Raw genomic sequence first — 25,158 nt, 5'->3', positions numbered from 1 at the left:
GCTAGACGCATGGGATATTCCATTTATAAAATCGTTATGGAATTCAATACAAAATTTCAGGCATTACCTCGTACCTCAGACAACGCAGTACCTGACGGCCTTCACTTAACGACCGAAAGCAGTGACGTTTGTGTAGGTTTTCCAGAGCTAAAAGACAAGCATCACTGCGTGAAATAATCGCAGAAATCAATGTAGTACGTACGACGAACAGTGCTGTGAAATATGGTGTTAATGAGCCGTAGCAGCAGACTCCGGCCGCGAGTGCCTTTGCTAACAGCGCGACATCGCCTCTCCTGGGCTCGTGACCAAATTGGTTGGACCATAGACGACTGGAAAACCGTGCCTGATCAGATGATCCCTATTTCGGCTAATAACAACTGATGGTAGTGTTCGAGTGTGGCGCAGACCCAACGAAGCCATCGAGCCAAGTTGTCAACACGGTACTGTGCAAGCTGGTGGTGGCTCCATAATGGTGTGGGCTGTGTTTACTTGGAATGGACTGGGTCCTCTCGTCCAACTGGGGCGATCATTGACTGTAAATTGTTATTTTCAGTACTTGGAGACCATTTGCAGCGATTCATGGGCTTCATGTTCAGATAACAATACATGATATCATCGGGCCACAATTGTTCGCGATTGGTTTGAAGAACATCCTGGAGAATTCGAGCGAAAAATTTGGCGCGCAGATCGCCCGTCATGAAACCCATCGCACATTTGTGGGGCTAATCGAGAGCTCGATTCGCGCACAAAATCCTGCAGCGGCAAGACTTTCGAAATTATGGACGGTTACAGAGGCTCCTCGGTTCACTATTTCTGAAGGGGACTTACAATGATTTGTTGAGTCCATGCCACGTCGAGTTGCTGCAAAACGCGAGGCAAATGGAGGTCCGATACGATATGAGCAGATATTCCATGACTTTTGTCACATCAGTGAATGTTCGATAGGATACAAGCCCATCGGCAGAGCCATTCCGGTGACTTTCTGATCTTGCAACATGTGTAGCAGCAACTAGGGAGATGAGAGTTTTCTCTCACTTACAGGACAAAATGGGCAATGGCATCATGGCGCAACAAAATGTCGTAAGATTTCGTTCCTTCGGTAGCGATTTATGATTTCCTCTTAGTGAACAAAAATGCTGAAAGAACCACATACAGATTCGATTATATTTTAGCTTATTTATGTGTTTCCGTGACTGTTGAATTATAGTTTATATAATGCGCGCATTTCTAGAAAGATTCGTTTAGTTTTTATCTAAAGATGCGTTTGTGGAAGGATTCGATCATGTTTCAGTCTAAATGTCCATTTCGTACTGGCATGAACTCTGGATATGGTAACAGTGCATCCGATAATGTTTTCTTTGCTCGTCAGAGGATGCCGCAGAAGAACGTTAAAAATTAGGTGGCCGATAAGATAAGCAATGTGGAGTTCCTCCGCAGAACGGCGAAGAAAGGTATATATGGAAAGCACTGACAACAAGAGAAGACAGGATCGCAGGATATGTGTTAAGACGTCATGGAATGACCTACGATACTAGAAGAAGCCGTAGACGATAAAAACTATAGGGAAAGACAAAGACTAGACTGCATCCAACAAAATACTGAGGACGAAGAGTGCATTGGCTACTCTGAGATGAAGAGGTTAGGGCAGGAGAGAAGTTCGTGACGGGCAGCATCAAATCATTCGGAAGACTGATGACTCAAAAATAGATAGATAGATAGAGAGAGAGAGAGAGAGAGAGAGAGAGAGAATTGGGGGGAGACTGGATTGTTGCGGCCCTACCTATGGTACTCCTCCGTCCAGTGTATTCGTTATCATATTGTTAAAGGGATACACGAAGGGGAACAGTAGATAGAAACACACCTTCACTAAAACGACAGCCGATAGATCAGTTTCATATTATGCGTTATGTATTTGGTCGCCAATTCTCTTGGGATATTAGTTTCAAGTAAGGATCGTATCAGATGCCCATAGTCAAAATGGTTCAAATAGCGCTGAGCACTATGGGACTCAACTGCTGTGGTCATAAGTCCCCTAGAACTTAGAACTACTTAAACCTAACTAACCTAAGGACAGCACACAACACCCAGCCATCACGAGGTAGAGAAAATCCCTGACCCCGCCGGGAATCGAACCCGGGAACCCGGGCGTGGGAAGCGATGCCCATAGTCATTCGTGGATGAATAACGCTGATATTTTTCGAAAAGTAAAGGAGGAAGATTACGGTTTAATGCTCCATCGACAAAAAGTCATTGTGGACGGAGCGTAAGTTTGCATGGGGTAAGGGTATGGCGGGAACCGGCCATGTCGTTTTCAAAGAAAACGCGGAATTTGGCTTAAGCGGTTTAGGAAACAAAAGGGAACCAACATCTGAACGTCTTGAGGGGTATTTATGATCTAACCGAATACTATTGCAATGCCTTAATCACTGCGCCACATCGCTCGGTAACATCTGCCAGATACCTCCCACAGCTTGAAATCGAATCCACATTCAAAAATGGTTCAAATGGCTCTGAGCACTATGGGACTTAACATCGGAGGTCATCAGTCCCCTAGAACTTAGAACTACTTAAACCTAACTAACCTAAGGACATCACACACATCCATACCCGATGCAGGATTCGAACCTGCGACCGTAGCGGTCGCGCGGTTCCACACTGAAGCGCCTAGAACCGCTCGGCCACGAATCCACATTCCTTTCACTTATTTGCTGCATTAATCATGGCTTAAAAGGATGTTACACAATTGAAAATCCTCTCTTGTGCAACATTTTGTTTTAAATATAATCCGATAAAATTGTGTTAATAGCATGGCGATAAAATTGTGTTAATAGCATGGCAAAAGACAGTTGAAATGTAGTGAAACAAATCAGAATCGAACTGAAATATGAAATTTACTGCAGCACAACGCGACTGACAATATTCAGCCATAGCACTGCCTCACTGTACAATAAACGGCGGTAAGATTCGTTGTTGAGACACTGTACAACTTTTAAATGCAACGAAGTGAACGTCAACATCCAACGTAGGCTTTCTAGCTCCAATAGTTGTGCAGACCGACGTAACGAAAATTGCTCTGACGAGATTAAACTTCTAGCCTTGTTTCCCCAGAGTCTGCTAGCTAAACTATCGAATACTGACTGTGGATATGTCTAAATATTTAACTCATAACCTTAATGAAACAACATTTAATGACTAGAAAATTGGAATAACTCGAAAATAAAATTACTATAAAATCACGTTCACAATTAGTAAACAAAACTTTGAGAAGTATAAATTGCAAAATTCAAATAAATACTGTTGTAAAATAACCGAAACACATGATAGTATTGCCCAGAGATAATTGAAAAAGTAAGCACGCTCACTCATGATTTCGAAAATCGTGCTATATGACGAGTTCCAGAATGTAAAAGCAAGATCATTCCCACTTTTTAAGACATTGTAGCTGTGAGAAACAACATATTTTATTCGGACTGGTCGGAGCCAGAAACCTAAAAGTGCACGCCACAGATTGCGCACATTTTACGGAAAATAAAATGTAAACATGTAAAATTTCTTAACATCATCACTGAACACACATATCACATTTGCGGAGCGAATCTTCCAGAAATATACGTGAAGATGTATATAACGGCAGACTAGAACAAAAATAAAGCTAAATCAGCAAACAATAGTTGTACCGATATGATATGCTAACAGTGAGAACTTGTATTCTATAGTTACTAATGAGCTATCTTCACTGTAAAGCACATGTCTGATTAAAAACGAGCTCCTAGTCCAGGCCTTGAAGGCTCAAGGGATGTCGACCGGCCGCCATATCATCCTCTGTCATTCGGCATGATGCAGATACGATATGGAGGGGCATATGGTGAGCACGCCGTCGTCCCGGCCACGGTCGGCTTTCTTCTCACTCAAGCAACTCTTCAATTGGCTTCACGAAGGCGAGTGCATCTTGTTCTAGTCCCCCTTCCAAGAGAAAATCCCTATCAATACTAAAAATACGTAGGCAATTCAGCCTAGAGCATTTCACGAGACTCCCGCTAATTTAATCACACAATGTTCATCGCAATATTAAGTCCAAACGGTATTCAGAATATGTTCAGCGGTACTTGGCATACTTTTCATTCCAACACGACACCGACCCACTGCTATCTCCGCATTCATGCGAATGTCACACGCAATCACAATATTCCACTCTTCGACTATTTACATACTGCTCCCACTTCCCCTCTCGTGTAGCAGTTCATTATATCCAATACATGTAGTGTAATTATCACATGATATTGAAATATTGCACACCAAAAAAAAAACATGTTAATAATAAAGATGTGGCACGACGTGATAAAAGTAATGTATAATTATACATTTTGCTATAAAAGAAGCAGATAAACCAGCAAAAGAAGTATGTACAATGTTACTAGGTTGCAGTGACGTAAAAAGAGAAAAGAATTAGCAGGGTCCTCACTCCCAAGTGTCAGTTACAGGGGTTGGACAAAATATGTACACACTGCGAGAAATGCATGCCTCAAGGTAGATGGAGAAGCTAGCCAAGCCTGCAAGATGCCTGTTGTATTTCACCAAGAACGACTGCTGTGCAACACCCTCAGTATGTGTTACTGGCCGCGCGGTCTGGGAGTCTTGTCACGGTTCGCCCGGCTACCCCCGTCGGAGGTTCGAGTCCTCCCTCGGGCATGGATGTGTGTGTTGCCCCTAGCGTAAGTTAGTTTAAGTTAGATTAAGTGGTGCCTAAGTTTACGGACCGATGATCTCACCAGTTTGGTCCCATATAACCTTACCACAAATAACTACCAAATGTTCTAGTATGGTGTGTGCTCCCGTAACCAAGGTAGCTGAAATGCCTGGTGTTTCAAGTATACCTCTTGTGATTCTTGAACAGGGTATTCTCTATTACTAGCTGAAACTTGTTACAGAACTCAATTAATCTTTCTCCTCTTTCATTTCTTTTCCCAAGCCCATATTCTCCTGTAACCTTTTCTTCTACTCCTTCCCCTGCAACTGCACTCCAGTCGCCCATGACTATTAGATTTTCGTCCCCCTTTACATACTGCATTACCCTTTCAATATCCTCATACACTTTCTCTATCTGTTCATCTTCAGCTTGCGACGTTGGCATGTATACCTGAACTATCGTTGTCGGTGTTGGTCTGCTGTCGATTCTGATCAGAACAACCCGGTCACGGAACTGTTCACAGTAACACACCCTCTGCCCTACCTTCCTATTCATAACGAATCATACATCTGTTATACCATTTTCTGCTGCTGTTGATATTACCCGATACTCATCTGACCAGAAATCCTTGTCTTCCTTCCACTTCACTTCACTGACCCCTACTATATCTAGATTGAGCCTTTGCATTTCTCTTTTCAGATTTTCTAGTTTCCTTACCACGTTCAAGCTTCTGACATTCCACGCCCCGACTCGTAGAACGTTATCCTTTCGTTGATTATTCAATCTTTTTCTCATGGTAACCTCCCCCTTGGCAGTCCCTTCCCGGAGATCCGAATGGGGGACTATTCCGGAATCTTTTGCCAATGGAGAGATCATCATGATTCTTCTTCAAATACAGGCCACATGTCCTGTGGATACACGTTACGGGTCTTTAATGCAGTGGTTTCCATTGCCTTCTGCATCCTCATATCGTTGATCATTGCTGATTCTTCCGCCTTTAGGGGCAATTTCCCACCCCTAGGACAAGAGAGTGCCCTGAACCTCTATCCGCTCCTCCGCCCTCTTTGACAAGGCCGTTGGCAGAATGAGGCTGACTTCTTATGCCGAAAGACTTCGGCCGCCAATGCTGATTATTTATCAAAATTTAGGCAGTGGTGGGGATCGAACCCGGGACCAAAGACGTTTTGATTATTAATCAAAGACGCTACTCCTAGACCACGGGTACCCCTCGTACTGAGGCATATTGGCAGTAATTTTCCCCTAGCTCCATTTGCGAGTGGAACAGGAGAGGAAATGGGTAGTTGTGGTACAAGGTACCCTCCGCAATGCACCGTACTGTGGCGTGCGGAGTATATACGTAGATGCAGATGTAGAATGTTTATTTCCCAACGGCGAGCTGTTCACAAAGCTCACATCGTCCAGGTTTGGTTTTGTGAGCACTAAGATGAACTGTCGCAGCTACCCTGGCTACCGAGCACCAGGTCTCAATATTACCAAGTCTTTGTGGTCTACTTTGGAGAGAAGGCACGTGGTCTCTATATGCCTCCACCATCATCAATAGATGAGTGGTCTGTGTGGCAGAATGCCCTGCGACGGGCCAGAGCACGATTCCTAGCTGGGTCGGAGATTTTCGCCGGTCGGGGACAGGATGTTGTGTTGCCTTCGTCATCATATCGTCCTTGCCGACACGCAAGTCGCCGAAGTGGCGTCAACTAAAAAGACTTGCAGCAGACGACGGGTCTATACGACGGGAGGTCCTCGCCACACGACATTTCATTTCATCGTCACTTGAACTTGCCACAATTTCGCAGGAAAAAAGGTATAACATTCCCTTGAAAACCTGTATTTATCCATTCCGAGACAACCTGAAGCTGTTTTGAATGGCAGTGGTTTCAAAAAAGTTCAAATGTGTGTGAAATCTTATGGGACTTAACTGCTAAGGTCATCTGTCCCTAACCTTACACACTACTTAACCTAAATTATCCTAAGGACAAACACACACACCCATGCCCGAGGGAGGACTCGAACCACCGCCGGGACCAGCCGTACAGTCCATGACTGCAGCGCCTTAGACCGCTCGGGGCAGTGGTTTCCCTAAGCGGTATTAGGCATGGTAATTTGTTGTTTTTGTAGTGTTTCCTTATTTTTGTTACACCTTGTATATCTAGATGAGCAGAGTGGTATCAACCTAGTTCATGTATCACTTCTAGTACCGCACTACTGAACTGTCACTACGTCTCTGCTGTATCAGTGGCGTACCAACTAATTTTTAGTGCGGGAGCAAGCAAAGCTATTCACTGATTTCGTCTAAAGTGAATTAGACACACATGTTTCAACAATTATATATATACACGGTGCCTTATTTATCTTGACCACCTAAATAACTGTTTGTCCAGATGAAAATTACCAAATGTTTCAAGCAAATGTTCTTTAGCCGTCAGGGGGACATGAATCAGCATGATTGCCTTCGTTGTAGCTTTGTTGTTTTACAAGGATATGAACAGCGGTATGACTTTTGTAAATGGCACCCTGAATTTTTGTTCGGTAATTCATTTCCTCGCCTAAATACCTATTCAAAAATGAATCATAGTGTACCTTTCACTGAAAAACAACGTTATTAATTACGTAACACAACACTGACTTTGAACCTGGGATCACAAACTCGTCCACCTGCTGCAGAAAACAAATGAAAACCAAGTAAGAATACAATACAAAATTGACTTTGACTCTCCTGTACCATTTCCAGGAGTAGAACATTCAAAGATGCTCAAAGTAGTGACCCTGGACACAGATACACTGGTGCACTCGTTGAATGAACGAATTATTTACTGCTTCCAGTGTTGGCTGCTGAAGAGAATTACAAGCAAGCACGATACGTGCCTGCATGTCCTCTGGAGTTGTTGGAATATCGCGATAGAGAACGTCTTTAATGAATCTCCAAAGAAAAAAAGTCCAGAGGATTTAAACCAGGAGACCTAGCAGGTCAAGTAACTGTTCCTCGTCGACCAATCCATCTGGCAGGATAGCTTCGGTTCAGAACACGACGTGCACGGAAGGCATTATGTGCTGGACATCCATCGTGTTGATAGCACGTAAGCATTCTGGTTCTTAGCGGCACTTCATCCAGAAGAGGAGGAAGAATTCGTGTGAGAAAGTTGGCATACGCTGTGCCGTTTAGACTACCATTGATAAAATAAGGGCCAAGAATTGAAGTACCAAGCATCCCACACCAGACGTTAACTCTCCATTGACGCTGATGTTCCACCTGTCTAAGCCATCGTGGGTTGTCGCTGGACCAATAATGCATGTTATTTGTATTTACCTGTCCTTTCTTTGAGAAGGAACTTTCATCGGTAAAGAGAACATTGGAGAAGAAGTTCGGGTTGACAAGGATTTGCTGCTGTGCCCACTGACAAACTGTACACGATTCTCGAAATCATTTGGTGTATAAGGTAACGATGGAACCGGCGACGTATAAGAATATGATATACACTGGTTTTAGGAATGCCAATCTCGTGTTCAAGCTGTCGTGTGCTCACTTGTGGATTCATAGCAACGGAAGCGAGAATAATAATTTCCGCAGCTTTGTCTGTGCGAGTGCTACGACGATTGCGTTATCGTGGGTTGAAACTCCCGTTTCCTGAAGCGTCGCAACAAGATGAGAAAACATCCGTCAGGAAGATGGATTCTTGTCAGGATATCACTCTCTGTACAGTTCCGCTACCTGCGAGGCATTTCGCCTACCTTCAACAATAACAATAAAAGGAACGTTATGTCGATGCAGTTTGTAGGAAGGGCAGCATTTACTGTATACCTACTCTACACAACAGTATTTAAAAGGACTAAACCACTGTACTAAATGTAACCGTACATAAGAAAACTATATTGCAATTACTGTTCTGTTAACTTACATTCTGAGTAGCATTTCTACCTTCTCTTCGTTGGTATACATTCTACTCACACAACTCTTCAACTGACGATGGTTGACGGTATGACGGGTGTGCATTCTACTTATGTTTACATTTGTCCTCTGTCAACGTCAGCACGTGGATGTGTTCCATTACCCCGAGTACATGCACTAAGCGCTGGGAGTGTCAACGTCAATGTTGTGTTATGCAATTAATAACTTTGTGTTTCAGTGAATGGTACACTGTGATACATTTGAAAAGGTCTTTAGGAGAGGAAATGAATTACCGAATAAAAAATACAGGGTGCCATTTAAAAAAGTCATATCGCTGCTCATATCTTTGTAAGAAACAAAACTACAACGAAGGCAATCATGCTGATTAATGTCCCCCTGACGGCTAAAGAACATTTGCTTGAAACATTTTGTAATTTGCATCTGGACAAACAGTTATTTAGGGTGGTCAAGATATATGAAACACCCTGTGTATACTGCATATACAGGGTGGTCCATTGATCGTGACCGGGCCAAATATCTCACGAAATATGCGTCAAACGTAAAAACTACAAAGAACGAAACTTGTCTAGCTTGAAGGGGGAACCCAGATGGCGCTATGGTTGGCCCGCTAGATGGCGCTGCCATAGAGCAAACGGATATCAACTGCATTTTTTTAAAATAGGAACCCCCATTTTTTATTACATATTCGTGTAGTACGTAAAGAAATACGAATGTTTTAGTTGGACCACTTTTTTCACTGTGTGATAGATGCAGCTGTAATAGTCACAAACATATGGCTCACAATTTTAGACGAACAGTTGGTAACAGGTAGGTTTTTTAAATTAAAATACAGAAAGTAGGTACGTTTGGACATTTTATTTCGGGTTGTTCCAATGTGATACATGTACCTTTGCGAACTTATCATTTCTGAGAACGCATGCTGTTATGCGTGATTACCTGTAAATACCACATTAATGCAATAAATGCTCAAAATTATGTCCGTCAACCACAATGCATTTGGCAATACGTGTAACGACATTCCTCTCAACAGCGAGTAGTTCACCTTCCGTAATGTTCGCACATGCATTGACAATGCGCTGACACATGTTGTCAGGCGTTCTCGGTGGATCACGATAGCAAATATCCTTCAACTTTCCCCACAGAAAGAAATCCGGGGACGTCAGACCCGGTGAACGTGCGGGCCATGGTACGGTGCTTCGACAACCAATCCACCTGTCATGAAATATGCTATTCAATACCGCTTCTACCGCACGCGAGCTATGTGCCGGACATCCATCATGTTGGAAGTACATCGCCATTCTGTCATGCAGCGAAACATCTTGTAGTAACATCGGTATAACGTTACGTAGGAAATCAGCATACATTGCACCATTTAGATTGCCATCGATAAAATGGAGGCTAATTATCGTTCCTCCCACAATGCCGCACCATGCATTAACCCGCGCCGGCCGGTGTGGCCGTGCGGTTCTAAGCGCGTCAGTTTGGAACCACATGACCGCTACGGTCGCAGGTTCGAATCCTGCCTCGGGCATGGATGTGTGTGATGTCCTTAGGTTAGTTACGTTTAAGTAGTTCTAAGTTCTAGGTGACTGATGACCTCAGTAGTTAAGTCCCATAGTGCTTAGAGCCAGTCATTAACCCGCCAAGGTCGCTGATGTTCCACTTGTCGCAGCCATCGTGGATTTTCCGTTGCCCAATAGTGCATATTATGCCGGTTTACGTTACCGCTGTTGGTGAAGGACGCTTCGTCGCTAAATAGAACGGGTGCAAAAAAATCTGCCCTCGTCCCGCAATTTCTCTTGTGTCCAGTGGCAGAACTGTACACGACGTTCAAAGTCGTCGCCATGCAATTCCTGGTGCGGTTCTAGACGCTACAGTCTGGAACCGCGCGACCGCTACGGTCGTAGGTTCGAATCCTGTCTCGGCCATGGATGTTTGTGATGTACTTAGATTAGTTAGGTTTAAGTCGTTCTAAGTTCTAGGTGACTGATGACCTCAGCAGTTAAGTCCCATAGTGCTCAGAGCCATTTGAGCCATTTGCAATCGATGTTGATGTAGCATTCTCAACACTGACGTTTGTGAGATTCCCAATTCTCGCGCTATTTGTCTGCTACTGATGTGCGGATTAGCCGCGACAGCAGCTAAAACACCTACTTGGACATCATTTGTTGCAGGTCGTGGTTGACGTTTCACGTGTCCTGAACACGTCCTGTTTCCTTAAATAACATAACTATCCGGCGAACGGTCCGGTCACATGGATGATGTCGTCCAGGATACCGAGCAGCATATATAGCACACGCCCGTTGGGCACTTTGATCACAATAGCCGTACATCAATATGATATCGACCTTTTCCGCAATTGGTAAACGGTCCATTTTAACACGGGTAATGTATCACGAAGTAAAAACCGTCCGCACTGGCGGAATGTTACGTGATACCACATACTTATACGTTTGTGACTACTACAGCGCCATCTGTCACAAAGCGAAAATAGTGGTCGAACTAAAACATTCATATTTCTTTACGTTCTGCAGGAATATACAATAAAAAATGGGGTTCCTATTTTTGAAAAATGCAGTTGATATCTAGCGGGCCAACCATAACGCCATCTGGTTTCCCCCTTTAAGCTAGACGAGTTTAGTTCTTTGTGGTTTTTTCGTTTGACGCTTATTTCGTGAGATATTTGGTGCGGTCACTATCAATGGACCACCCTGTATATAGTATGGGATATGCTGTGTTGCTTTACAAAGAGAAAACATCATTAATATTAAAAGTTGTGAATATGGGCCCCTATTTTATAGATGCATTCATATGGCGGAAGATGTGAACGCGGTGTTGAGCATGATGTTTTTGGTGTTCCCGGTGTTATGATGTAGGGACGCATAAGAATGGGCGTACTGACCTCCAGATCTTTGAACACGGTATTCTCGTCGGACAACGCTATTGCGACACTGTACTCCTCATCTACGTGCGTCTTTCCATTTCACGGGTGCATTTGGCTCCGACTTCATTTTTATGGAAGACAGTGCGCGACCGCGTCGAAATCCGCAGTGGAAGAATACTTGAAACGAGAGGATATTCAGCGAATTGACTGACACGTCGATTCCCCCTGACTTAAATTCCATCGACCACGTGTGGGATGCGTTGGGGAGACGTACTGCAGCGCGTCCACATGCACCATCGACCGTCCAGCAGCTGTCATCCTCGCACATGAGGGAATGGAATGACCTACTGCAAGAACTCCTTACCAACATCGTGGCCAGCGTAGGAGCCCGTTGCAGAATATGTCCTGCCGTCCGTGTCGATCACGCATCCTATCAGAACCACGCCCCGCCTTTTGTAATGTCTAGAAGACTTACATAAATCATGGTGACATCAGTGTAATTTTTGTTCAAATGGTTCCAATGGCTCTGAGCGCTACGGGACTTAACATCTGAGGTCATCAGTCCCCTAGAAGTTAGAACTGTTTAAACCTAACTAACCTAAGGACATCACACATCCATGCCCGAGGCAGGATTCGAACCTGCGACCGTAGCAGTCGCGCGGTTCCGGACTGAAGCACCTAGAACAGCTAGGCCACCGCGGCCGGCGTAATTATTATCATTGAGTGGAAATATCATTTCAGCTCGTCACTTTGCTTATTACTTTCAGTTACTTTCTGTTCTGTACTGCCGGCCGCGGTGGTCTCGCGATTCTAGGCGCGCAGTCCGGAACCGCGCGACTGCTACGATCGCAGGTTCGAATCCTGCCTCGGGCATGGATGTGTGTGATGTCCTTAGGTTAGTTAGGTTTAAGTAGTTCTAAGTTCTAGGGGACTGATGACCACAGCTGTTAAGTCCCATAGTGCTCAGAGCCATTTGAACCATTTTTTGTTCTGTACTGTAGCGGTTCTTTCTGTATATGTTGCAAGTTTCATCGAGCTATGTTACGTGGCAATGAATGACGCATTGAACGAAACTTACTTTCGTCCTTAAGCTTGGCACACCAGTTTATTTGGGACGTCTTTCTTAGTTACGAAGACGTAGCACAATGGTCACAACATCTAGAAATTTTCTGTAGTGCGAGATCCAAACAGTGACTACTACAGTGAATGTAACAACTATTTGGCTGCTGTTGAGCGAGAACTTCTTTGAAAACCTTGTTCTGCGACACGTTAGCTGCTCCATCGAAACAATGGGCGCGTGTTCTTTTACTTCGAGAGTCTGATGATCGACGTATCGTACACAAAGATTGAACTGCCTCTGGCCAGTTACAGCTGTCATTGAATCTACCATCATTCCATAAAAAGCAGAATTTTTTATTTGATGCACAATGTCTCACGCGAGTCATAATCCAGGGTATTTGGTCAACCAAGTGTCGTGTCGCTTCAGCAATATCTTCAGTTCCTGTACATCGTTCTTTCCTTCGTCGTGAAGTTTCCACTTATCGTTTGATTACCTCTCAGTGCGTTTCCTGTTCGATCCAGGCATGTTAGCAGACTGATAATTACTAGTAAGCTGTGTTATTTTCCCGTTGATGGATAATTTAGATACGCTCACGACGAAAAACAAACTTTTCTCCTGTATTTTGAACTTTTCTGAAGTTTCTCTTCTTGTTACAGGAACCTTCTTTAAGAAACGCTGTTTCTTTCTGTGGCCAGAAACTCCTCACCTTTTGAATAGACGTAATGCAGAAATAGCAGAGAACGCTGTCAATCTCTGCATCGTAGTGTAACCCATTACGTTATAGAAAATTCTCTATTCCTTCGTTGAGGTTTACGAGAGGACAGGACAAAAGGTAACTCGAGTTATAAGGCGTTTGAAATTGTCTAGGCGATAGCACCTTCAAGCGTGCAACAGTTTGATTGAATTATAAGCAAAGATTACCATCTACAAAAAATATGATGGCATATTTGTTTAGATGGAGCATAATTTTTATCGTTTGCTGCAAATTTTGGAGGTCAACGGTCCCTAGGCTTACACACTACTTTTTCTATCTGAAATTATCTTACGCTAAGGACAATACACACACCCATGCCCAAGGGAGGACTCGAACCTCCGACGGGGGGAACCGCGCGAACCGTGGCAAGGCGGCCCAGACCGCGCGGCTCGTTTGATGCAGAGTATGTAAATCTCCAAGTGCGTTTGAGGGGGGACGTGCATCTCGCCACCAGCCTACCCGCCTCTCCTCCCCCCCAGTTTCAGGTGGGGAAGGTGGGCGAACGACGCCCCCTCCCTCCATCCCGGTTGATAAGCCGCTGATTATTATTCAGTGCAGCTGTGTCGGTGTCGATCCGCATCAGTTGTATTAGCATGTGCATCGCTTTAAGGATTGTCTGATAGGAGCTTAAAACGTTTGAGAGTCTATACTACCAAGAATAAGCATCGCATTTTAGTTTTCTTTCTTCTCTGCCAATGTCTGTTAAACTGTCGGATTCCTTATAATTCGCTGGCTTAGTCCTTACAAAGGTCGAAGGAACGCATTGGCTTGCAGTAGGGCCATCTAGTAAAGCACTGTGGTGCTCAACCTGTCTTCGTGTTAATGACAGCTTTACTTTTATTAGCTCAAACGAATGAAAAACCTTTATTACAAAGCGACAAGTGGATTAAACGTTTCGAACAGCTGATAAATAGATCTCGACGCCAAACTCGATTTTATTCTTACAGTCTGGTGTCTAAAAAACAATAAAAAAAAGTCTCAAGAAATTTTGTGTTGATTTATATGAAATTCGTTTCCTCCGAAGGCACCCGTTAACGGACGGAGTGCACATGATTAACAACTGATGATTCATGGCCGGTTACGGATGATGATGACGTTTGGTTTGTGGTGCGCTCAACTGCGCGGTCATCAGCGCCCGTACAAAGTCCCAATTTTTACACAGTCCATTTTCTTTTCACAATCCAGTCTAGTCACTCTGACAAATGATGATGACGATGATGATGAGGACCACACAAACACCCAGTCCCCGGGCAGAGAAAATCCCCAACCCGACCGGGAATCGAATCCGGGACCCCGTGATCCAATGGCATAAATGCTAGCCCCTAGACCACGAGCTGTGGACCCGGTTACGGATGCCAGTTACGCATCAAGTCTGTATACGTCTGCTGTCAGATTGAAAGTTCAAACTGCGCCTAGACAGAGAGAAGAATGACTTTACATTGATCTACATCTTTTGCAGACGATGTGCTCGCTAAAAGCGCTGTCACGTCGATCTGTACAAGACCTTCGGTGGTTTTACGCTTACAAACACACTTTTGTTCGCTCCCTATTATTCTAAGTACGTAATTGCAGTTATCATACTCAGCTTGGTAATGCTTGCTCTAAAGTATATTTTTGAGGAAAAAAAATATATAAATAGTTATCTTTTTTTCCAAACCATAAATTTTTCCCAATTTCTTTACTCAAATATTTGTTTCATAGAACATTCATTCGTGTCAGATAGTGAACCGGACATTATTTTGATTATTTTTTGTCGATGGTGTTTCCCACGTGGAAACGAACTGGCTGAAGGAGTTCGCACCTAACTTATCAACGACGCTCGAATGTACCGGGTGGTTATAATTAAACTTTCCCTGTTTAACACGTTATAAAAGGAAACTAATTGCCGGCCGCGGTGATCTCGCGGTTCAGGCGCGCAGTCCGGAACTGCGCGACTGCTACGGTCGCTGGTTCGAATCCTGCCTCGGGCATGGATGTGTGTGATGTCCTTAGGTTAGTTAGGTTTAAGTAGTTCTAAGTTCTAGGGGACTGATGACCACAGATGTTAAGTCCCATAGTGCTCAGAGCCATTTGAACCATTTTTTTGAAACTAATTACCGTACGAGTACCAAACTCGGTAATATTAATTTCAAGGACTTGTGGAAGAAAAATAAAAACAGAATCAATTCAACTGAAACACTTTTAATGTGCTGTTACGGTGCATCATACCATTACACACCGGTACCATTACTGCTACAAAAGGAGCTCGGTATGGTGCGCATCAGTCTCCAGAGGAGTCTGAAAGCGCAGGATTGTATTCTGCACAGCAGAACGAAGCATGTCCCTATGCTTGCTACCTCTCTTGATATGTTGCGCTTCAGATCAGCACATGTGTGGACGTTCCCGTGGTAAACTCTGTCCTTCAGGTAGCTCCACAACCAGAAATCATACGGAATGAGATTAGGTGATAATTCGATTGTTTCCAGATGTGTTTCGGAGAAGCAGGTGAACTTCACAAGTGATTTGCGGTGGAGCCCCATATTGCACGAAAACTTTTGAGTTCAATGCGTCTCTCTCCTGTAGGGCGGATATGACATGCTGGCGAAGCACATCGCAGTAACGCAGGCCAGTCACATAGCACGTCTTTGGTTCTTGAGCGCCAACCTGTTCAAAAAAGAATGGGCCAATGATGACGTAGTCGTGAAGCAACACCATACGGTGACACGTTCACCATTCAGATGAACTTCATGCACAGTGATTGGAAGTTAAGATCCCCACACTCGGCAGTTCTGTGTGTTCAACTCATCCTCTGAGCTTCATTTCTCCATAGAACGGTCCAGGGCCAACCCTCGTCAACTTCAATCCTTGCAAGAAAGTGGAGAGCGAAGTCAACACGTCGTTGTGCATCCTTTGGTGCAAGCTGCTGTACGATATAGAATTTGTACGGATAGCATTTGAGAACGATTCGAAGAACCTTCCGCACAGTGGACCACGGGATGTTCAACTGTCGTGACACAGCACGGGCACTGCCGCTCGAGAATTGCGCGTAGGGTAGTCTGCCACAGCAACAGCGATTTCATCAACCACCTGTGGTGCAACCGGTCGCCGGCCTCTTCCCGGAGACACGCCCAGTTCTCCAGTTGATTCGAACTTCTTCATCATGCTCCGCACAGCAGTTGGAGAAAAAGGACCCTGACGTAATCTTTTCAGCCGACGATATTCTCGAAGTGCAGTTGCGGCATTGCTGTTGTTCAGATAACAGAACTTCACCAATACTCCCTCCTCCTTATGTCCAAACACATGTTAACATGTCAACAAGTGCACTGCGACTGGTCGGGTGTGTGAGAATATGAATCACGATGACTGATCACGGCACCTGGTAGCCATAATTGTAACTGGACGGTGGCGATGTGAGGCATGGAATCATGCACCCCATACTCTGCACATTTGTTGTGTACATAGTTCCGCGTAGTCAGCGCGTACACAACTTTCCCACTAGAGCGTGCCCCGCTAAGCACAACAGCGCAGGCGCAGCGCTCGTCCGTCTCCGCTCTACGAGATGGCGCTACCATAAAGACGGACCAAATTCTGCTTCCGCCGATCCGCTTATTGATATGTAACACAGCCAATGAGATTGCTGCTAACGCAGAACCTTTTCTCCTCGCGGATCACGCTCGCGCAGTGATACCTGAACGCGCGAGGTATTATAACGAGTGTAGAGACCTCCGATCAGTCAGTCTGCATCAGTCTGCATTAGTCTGCACCAGTCTATAGTCAAGTTTCAGTCTGTGCCCAATAAGATTACCATATTCCAGTACATAGCCATGAAGGGAAATGTGTAGATACTTTGTCAAGTATCAGAGATATGTGAGAATAAGATTAATGTACCAAGACCAAAGGAACTTCAGATTGTCAATTGTAAATAGCATCCAGAATCAAGTTAAGTAAGGTTTATGATTTTTATTATTTTTAATAAATATGTGTGAAAATTAATCAAGTTCTGTGTAAAGTTGGTCACCGTCAATCTGCTACTCTAAGCGTGCAAGTGGCATTTCTATCCTCTGACCTAACGGCAGAAGATAAACACGCCACGATAAGACCACGAGACATATTGCTGACACTCGCCTACTTCGTTAGAGCGACAAGTCAAATAATCTAATGGTGTGTGTACCGAAAGTCTTACAGTACGCACACCACAACATTAATGCTACGAAGTCTGGTACTCGTATGGTAATTATTTTTCATGTTATAGCGTGTTAAATAGGGAAAGTTTAATTGTTGCCACCCGGTATTAAAACTTGATCCATGAAACACAGTGTTTTCGTGTTTACTACACTTAAGACAGTACTCGATATCTGATAATGTGCCGTTAAAACTACGGTGTTCCGTACAAAACAATGTTGGTCAGACAAAAATGGAGCAAAATGATTAAATCTTTGAAACGACTTGACAGTGGTAACTTATAGCGTAATAATGGCAGAATCGCCAGATTTGAAGTTTCAAAGTTCACGTTTAGATCATTTGAACGAAAATGGTATCTTACGACACTTGTGAGGCGGGAGATTCTATAATGTGTGCACCGTAAGCATACCTTTTATGGCTGCTGTGTGTCAGGTTAAAAACTGTATGGTCTAGATTCAGACCTCGGATGAGCAAAGAAACCTCTCTGGCACTTATAGTCAATACCACCAGTGGTGAAGCGTTACGTATGAAAAAAAAATCTATCTGTACTGTAAGTCGGTTCCACGTTTAAAGCCACTTGTATCTGATGGAGTGCGCTGAATCTCATGTCTGAAGAAGACAAGAGCGCATCGTTTTCAGTGAGACCATGCCAAGTAAAACCACATATTGCGTTGACGACGTTGTACTTTTTATATATAATGACAACGAAGCAAATACCCTTTCACCGCTGTCTGACGTATTTCTCGTGAGACAGATTTGATACGTGTCCGTGATTCACCGGTACTTCATTCTGCTAATTACTATTGCATCAACTACATGACCAAAAACGAAAAGTATCCGATCTATGATAAGTCTGGCAAATGCAAAAGTCAAAGGCGAACACGCTCCACATTTTGATTTCAAGCAGTTGGGGCTGTCTTTCTAGAAAACCATGCAGCCAGAGTGCTGACAGGGTGGTGCGAATGTGATGTCTGTTGCTTCTCCGGGATAATGAATCCTGTTGGGAACATCCAAAATTGATAATAAATGTGATCACTGACGATAAGATAAATCTTTGTAAAATACGGTACTGTGACATGGTGGAGAGGCTACAGTGGACTGGTTTCAGCTTTCTAAATATTTATTCAGCACAAAATCTCGCAATTATTTCTCTGTGTTTCCAGTTTTAGCTGCCACAGGAAACATCTCCAGATCGCTTTACAGCTGTAGTAGTACAGTGAAAAATTAGTATGTGTTAAAATACGTGTACGTCAAATGAAATTTTAGTGTCACATAGCATAGTTCTTTCTGTTCGTTTATCATCAAAATGCCACAAGCTCATGAATATTGTTGACGAATACATCCGCCGTGAAATCAGAATAAACGTAGGGAGTTGGCAGCAGGTCGCTTTATCGGGTATATTTCGGAAACAACGGATAACGATGATGCAGTTTTCTGACATTAAAATGATTAGCTGATCATCCTTGCCTTTCATAGACATAGCTTTTACCTATTTTTTCTTTTTTATCTATGTGTTTCGTCGTCATTTTTCGTCATTTCTGTGAGGATGTCACATAACACCGCTGAAATTCCATCATTGAAATTTTCACTGAGTTTAATATATTACAGAGGGTAAACCGTCCCTGACCGAACACGCTGAGCTACCGTGCCGGCATCTACTGACCTATCCGGCACAAATTACGAGCGCGTCTCTGCTCTTTTTCAGTCCCTGGCATCGCAGCACTCTCGAAGGAAAGCGTACACTCTGCTGCGGAGTGAAAGATTATTTCGTGCTACGGCTGTAATTGCACATAAATTTTGCTTCTTATCCTTTGGTAAATGGGAGACCTTAGATACTGCCCTCGAGTCCAACTTTCAGAAATGGAGGATGAAGCTAATAGCAGAGTCTTCGTGTGGAAAATTACGTCTCATTTTTCCTACTCCTGAGACAGTATTCCAGAAAGAAAACATCTAATCGTACGATCCATGGCAGGCACAGCCTTCTTCGCAGTACAACTCGCAAACTTCCTTTTCCTATCACTCACCTGACATGTGATCAGTTAAAAATATATAGTACATCATGACTTATCACCTTACCACTTACATTTATCTCACCGTTTACCTCGACAAAGTTTTCCGCTTACTGTAGTCTCGTATCATAAAATGTGGCGGATGAGATATCGGAAGCGACTCAGTCATTTTCATCTGTATCGTGATATGCACAAATTCCTGCGGTAGTAATTTATGACTTCATGAAATATTGTTTTTATCTTTCAGTAACACTCGATAGCCGCATTAAAACGTTCGTCAGACGAGTTCTTGAGTAAATTCTTTATTGTAATTCGGTCAGAATTGTGGCTAATTATGCTAGCGACTAGTTTCGAACTACATGCTTCAGCCAGGTGTACCAAAGCCACACTAACAGCGCTTGATTAGGTGGTAGTAAATGTACACTTAGTAATATACGCATAGCACATAGGCAAATGGAATGAGAGACCAATTTCACAATGTAGGTGTGTTTACAAAGTGCAGTTGAACTAATTACACTCCTCCTACCATTGTACAAAAACTTACGACTACACTGTTTTTCCTTTATTCGACGTTTCTTGGTCTTCATTGTCTGGGCTGTATCATGTATTTCTCCTGTCACGCATACCTTGCACGCCAGTTGGAATAATTCTGTCGTGACTGGCTCTCCCGAGGATCTTAATAATTGTGAAGAAATATCGTCTACTCCAAGAGCCTTGTAGGTCTTTCAGCGCTCAGTCAAATCCTTCGTGTTGTACCGTACCTCCCATCTCATCTTCACCTACTTCGTCTTCTCTTTCTACAGTCATGTCCTCAAGTTCAATTCCGTTGTATAGACACTATACATATTTCTTCAACCTTTCAACCCTTTCAGCTGTACTTTCTTTGTTTACCTTGGGATTACCATCCGAGCTGCTTCTCTTTTCTCTAAAGGCCTCCGTAATATTCCTATTTATTCTTGCTTCTACAACCTTGCATTTGTTGGATAACCATCAGCTGCATAATGGAATGACAAAATGACAACAATGAAAATTTGTGCCGGGCCGGGACTCGAACCCGAATTTCTCACTTATAGCGAGTGGTCGCCTTACCATTTAGCTATCCGGGCACGAGTCTCGGATAGGCCCAAAATTTGTGGCGTCAGCCATGTGTCTACAAATTGTACTCGTACATCCATAATGTATATTCCCGTAAGGGAGGGCATTTTACTTAAATGTCGCTTACCCGATGTCGGAGGATAAATACTATACTGTAGTGCCTGTTCGAACGAACAATGCATCGTAATTCGGAATAACACAGACCTGCAATATCATATAGGTAAATATTCTGTCTCTTTGACCCGATTTGAGAGAGCCTCTTGGAATCATAGTGATGCAAATAATTTTGGGCAATACCAAGATAAGACGAAATTATGAACAAACAGTTACTAGATAGCGGACTGTATGTCAGTGTTTTGAAAGCAATGCCAAACCCGTGGTCGGTATGTTATATAGTTCCATCGTACGACGCATCTGACGTAGATTTGTCCTGTAGATTGTCACGTTACCTAGAGAAGAGATGTAGGCTTTCTGCTGTATTGGTCACCTAGTTCTCTTTTCTCAATCATCGCCATCATCATCGGCGTCGTCGGTGTCGTCATTACCTAAACACAAACACTACAGGCCTGTATAATGTCTAACCATTGTCATCTTCACTGGAATGTTCAACTAGAGAGACAGTAGTATTCGTAATGTGTCACGAAATGAACCAACTACGGCGTCTTTACTGACAGGTTTCAGAATCTCTTTAACACGTATGTCGTATATAAGTTATTACTTTCATTTTCCTCTTTGAGTGGTGCTTGTCTGAAGAAGATGTATCGAAGTCATTTCAGTAGTTCATCTGTACCAACGTATTTGTCATCACAATAATAATGCTTATTCACAGCGCCGAGTAAACTCAAGTGAGTTGCTTCACGTGTGTACTAGCACAGTGATATCAGCTCTCGCAGCTGGTCGTTTCCCGCTCCGCCAGCCACTCTGATAATCTGTAGATTACGCGTAATCTGCTCGGGTTTAAGCGCTGTGTGTCCTCAAAAGAACTTTAGAGGAGACATCGAGATTAATGGAGGAGGAGACACAGGTCGACCGCTGTCACTGATGAAGCGCTATCGTTGACAGCGACTTCACCTTTTGCTTCTATTCTACAGATGCACATTCTGATACTCTCCAAGATAAATTCGATTTCGAGAGATAAGTAAAATAAATGCGGAATGTAGCGTCGTAACTGAACATACACGCGTCAAAACATGCTTGTAAATCATGTTACCATTATCAATCAGAAAAAAGGAAGGGAAATGGAAGATTAGTGTGTAACGTCGCGTCGACATCGAGGTAATTAGAGACGGAGCACAAGCTCGGATTTGGGAAGGATGGGAAAAGGAGTCGGCGGTGCTGTTTTCAAAGGAACCACCCCGGCATTAGTCTTAAGCGGTTTAGGGAAACCATGGGAAACCTAGATCTGGATGGCTGGACAGGGATTTGAACCGTCATCTTCCAGACTGTCTGTCCATGATGCTAACTACTGCGTCACCTCGTTCGGTTCTGTCAGCAGAAAATCTCACCCAGTAGAAGAGCAACAACTGTTATCACCAACTTGCGCAGCAGTATTTTGCGTTTATTCAAATTGTATGTTCACTTTCAAGATGTTACAAACGAACAGTCTGCTCAATGGCGTACTGCTCTGGATCAATATCCACGGTCTCATTTGTTATCCAGACGTTTCCCGATTACTTCGATTCGTAATAAAACCACACAGAAGTCTTCATAAGTGATACTTTAGCCTCACGCACAAAGCTCTTCCATGTTGAAATATCTGCGTAGCACGCGACGTCCCTTTCACTAAGGAACCTTCACATGTCCAGTAATATGCGTCACAGTTCTAAACTACGGCATTTTAAAAGCTTAGTGTTTTCACTGCTGGTCTGCCTCTGATAAATGATTTTAAAGGTTATTCATTTTTGTAACAGTAGTCGAAGTAGGCTATTCATCAGTGAACCGGAATTATGAGAGTGTCAGAATAGAGGGTGTGCGTCATTTATTGGTAGAGCGCTGTGTCCGGCTTTTAAATTACACGCTGCCCGTCATCTGCATATGAAAAGAACTCAGTAGGCGTCTGCTGAGGCGTGCACATGGACTATTGAATGACATCACAACATACATGACTCTCGCCTTCCGAGGCTCCCTTCGCTGCGCCAGTGTTTAGACGTAGTCTGCTTCTCCCATCTACGCTCACATATTAACCAATTTGCTGCTAAGTGGGACTATAAACGTCACTTAACGCAGCTGATACTTTCTCAAGATGCAGTAAGAACTTCTGGCGTTACGGGGTATCCATTCCCTTCATTTCGGAAAATAACTAACACCGAACGACGAACGACGTGCATAGAAAGTACACTACCAGATCAAAAGTATCCGAGCACCTATTAGTGGGAATTAATATGGGGCATGTCCACTCTTTGCCTTTAAAACAGTTGAACTCTGCTGGGGACACTTTAAATGAGGTGTCTGGATATCTGTGGAGGAATGGCGGCCCACCCTTCCTCAAGAGCCGAAACCAGAGAGGGTTGTGATGTACAGCGTTGGGCTTTGGAGCGAAGAACCAGAAGTGTTCCATTGGGATCAGGTCGATTCTCTGGGCAGGCCAGTCCATTTTAGGAATGTTATTGTCGACAAACCATTGGCTCACAAATGTTCCCTTAGGACACGAGCCATTGATATGCTGATACAAACAATCATCGTCTTCGAACTGTTCCTCTATCGTACGCAGAACGCAATGCTCTACAATGTGTTCATATCCTTCGGCATTTATCGTTTTCTTAACTGCAATAAGAGGACCACACCTATACTGTAACACAACATCCTCTGTGCCTCGGTTTTGGCACTCCACACCGGATGGCGACAGTGTACAGTGTGACTGCTCACTCCAAAGCAGCAGTGTCGCTCTTCACACCAGATCGAGCGTCGCTTAGCATTGGCTACAGAGACGTGTGGCTCATGAGGGGCTGCTCCACCACTGGACCCCACTCTGTTTTATTTCATACGCACAATCATTGTAATAGCTGAACTTCTGGTCGTACTATAGAACTTCAAGTGATAATTTTTTACATCCACCCTCCGCAGTGTTAGACGGTCCCCGTCCATCAGTACATGAGGCCTGCCTGGTCTCGGTTTGGCAGCAGTCGTTCCTTCGCACAGCCACTTCACCATCTGCCGACCAACAGCCGACTAGGGCAGCCGTAGAAGGGTTGAAATGTACCTAACGTGAAATCCACTGAACGGTCCACACTCCAAGTTACTGCCAGACTCATTCTGCCGTCACTGCTTCTCAACTGAGAACACAATACTCCGTGTCTCCTTTTGAACTGGCGAGTCCTCCTCTCGTGGCATCCAGCGCTCAATGCCAGATTACACAGGGTTGTTTCAAATACGTTTGATCAGATAGCGTATGCTAGTCAGGTTCCTTTCAGAGTATGCTGATAGAATAGCTCCATATTTAGCAATATTTAGCAATCGTTGGCTCATAGAAAGATCCGTATCTAAAGACTGGAAAATTGCTCAAGTCACATCAATACCTAAGAAGGGAAATAGGAATAATCCGCATCGTAAATCGCACGTGCGAAAAATTTGACCCATGATATAACAAGCTTGAGAGAACATGCAAGTTATGGCTGGATGAGACATCTGCCTAGGAGTTCTATTGAAATACGTTAAGGAGGTTTCACTAACTTTATTGGGAATGAAGGAAGATAAACCGGACGAAGACGAAAAATTTAACTACGTAACAAAATCTCCTCCGTGGGTTGTGTGTGTTTGAGTTTTCTCTTTTCTGAAGAAGGCTTCGGCCGAAAGCTCAAGGTGCAGCAGTCCTTCCGTTGTGCCTTCCTGCAACTCAGCGTGTCTTCTTTACTGTGACTCGCTATCTATTTTACACTTACGTTTACCGAATATTTGTCACAATAGTCCCGTTCTACATGCGAAATTTAATTACTTCGAATTTTTAGTAGGTCATGAGGAACTAACGTACACACAGAATTAATGTAGTTCAGGGATGAGATGCGGTACGACGGGAGCAGGCCGCGAGTCTCTATGTAGGGCAGGCACCACACCTCTGCAATGTGCTTCAATTGGTTCAAATGGCTCTGAGCGCTATGCGACTTAACTTCTGAGGTCATCAGTCGCCTATCACACACATCCATGCCCGAGGCAGGATTCGAACCTGCGACCGTAGCGGACGCTCGGTTCCAGACTGTAGCGCCTAGAACCGCACGGCCACTCAGGCCGGCTGCAATGTGCTTCGCGATGGCAGAAGTCGGGCATTGAGACAGGAACATACAATGTTTCGCTTAGTCGAAAGTGAAACTAGTAATATTATATTTTATATTATTATTATTATTATTGGTGTTTTGTCCTTAAAGAGCGCATTTGGACTGAACTACATGGCCAGTTCCTTTTGCTGCCTTCCTTGCTGCCCAAACTTCCCTCATTCGCTCGCTGTGTTTCTGTTTCCGGTCCTCTGTCCATGCTTCTTGTCGGCTTTGTGTCTTCGGCTTCATCTTGATTGCCTTTTAGGTTGCCCATATTTCTTTCATCTTCTGGCTGTGATCTTGCTCGCGTTCTTCGGTCCATTTTATACCTGTTCGTTT

The sequence above is a fragment of the Schistocerca serialis genome, chromosome 1 (assembly GCF_023864345.2).
Source record: "Schistocerca serialis cubense isolate TAMUIC-IGC-003099 chromosome 1, iqSchSeri2.2, whole genome shotgun sequence".
NCBI classification, from domain to species: domain Eukaryota; kingdom Metazoa; phylum Arthropoda; class Insecta; order Orthoptera; family Acrididae; genus Schistocerca; species Schistocerca serialis.
The sequence above is the reverse complement of the archived record's forward strand: the minus strand, read 5'-3'. Positions refer to the sequence as shown.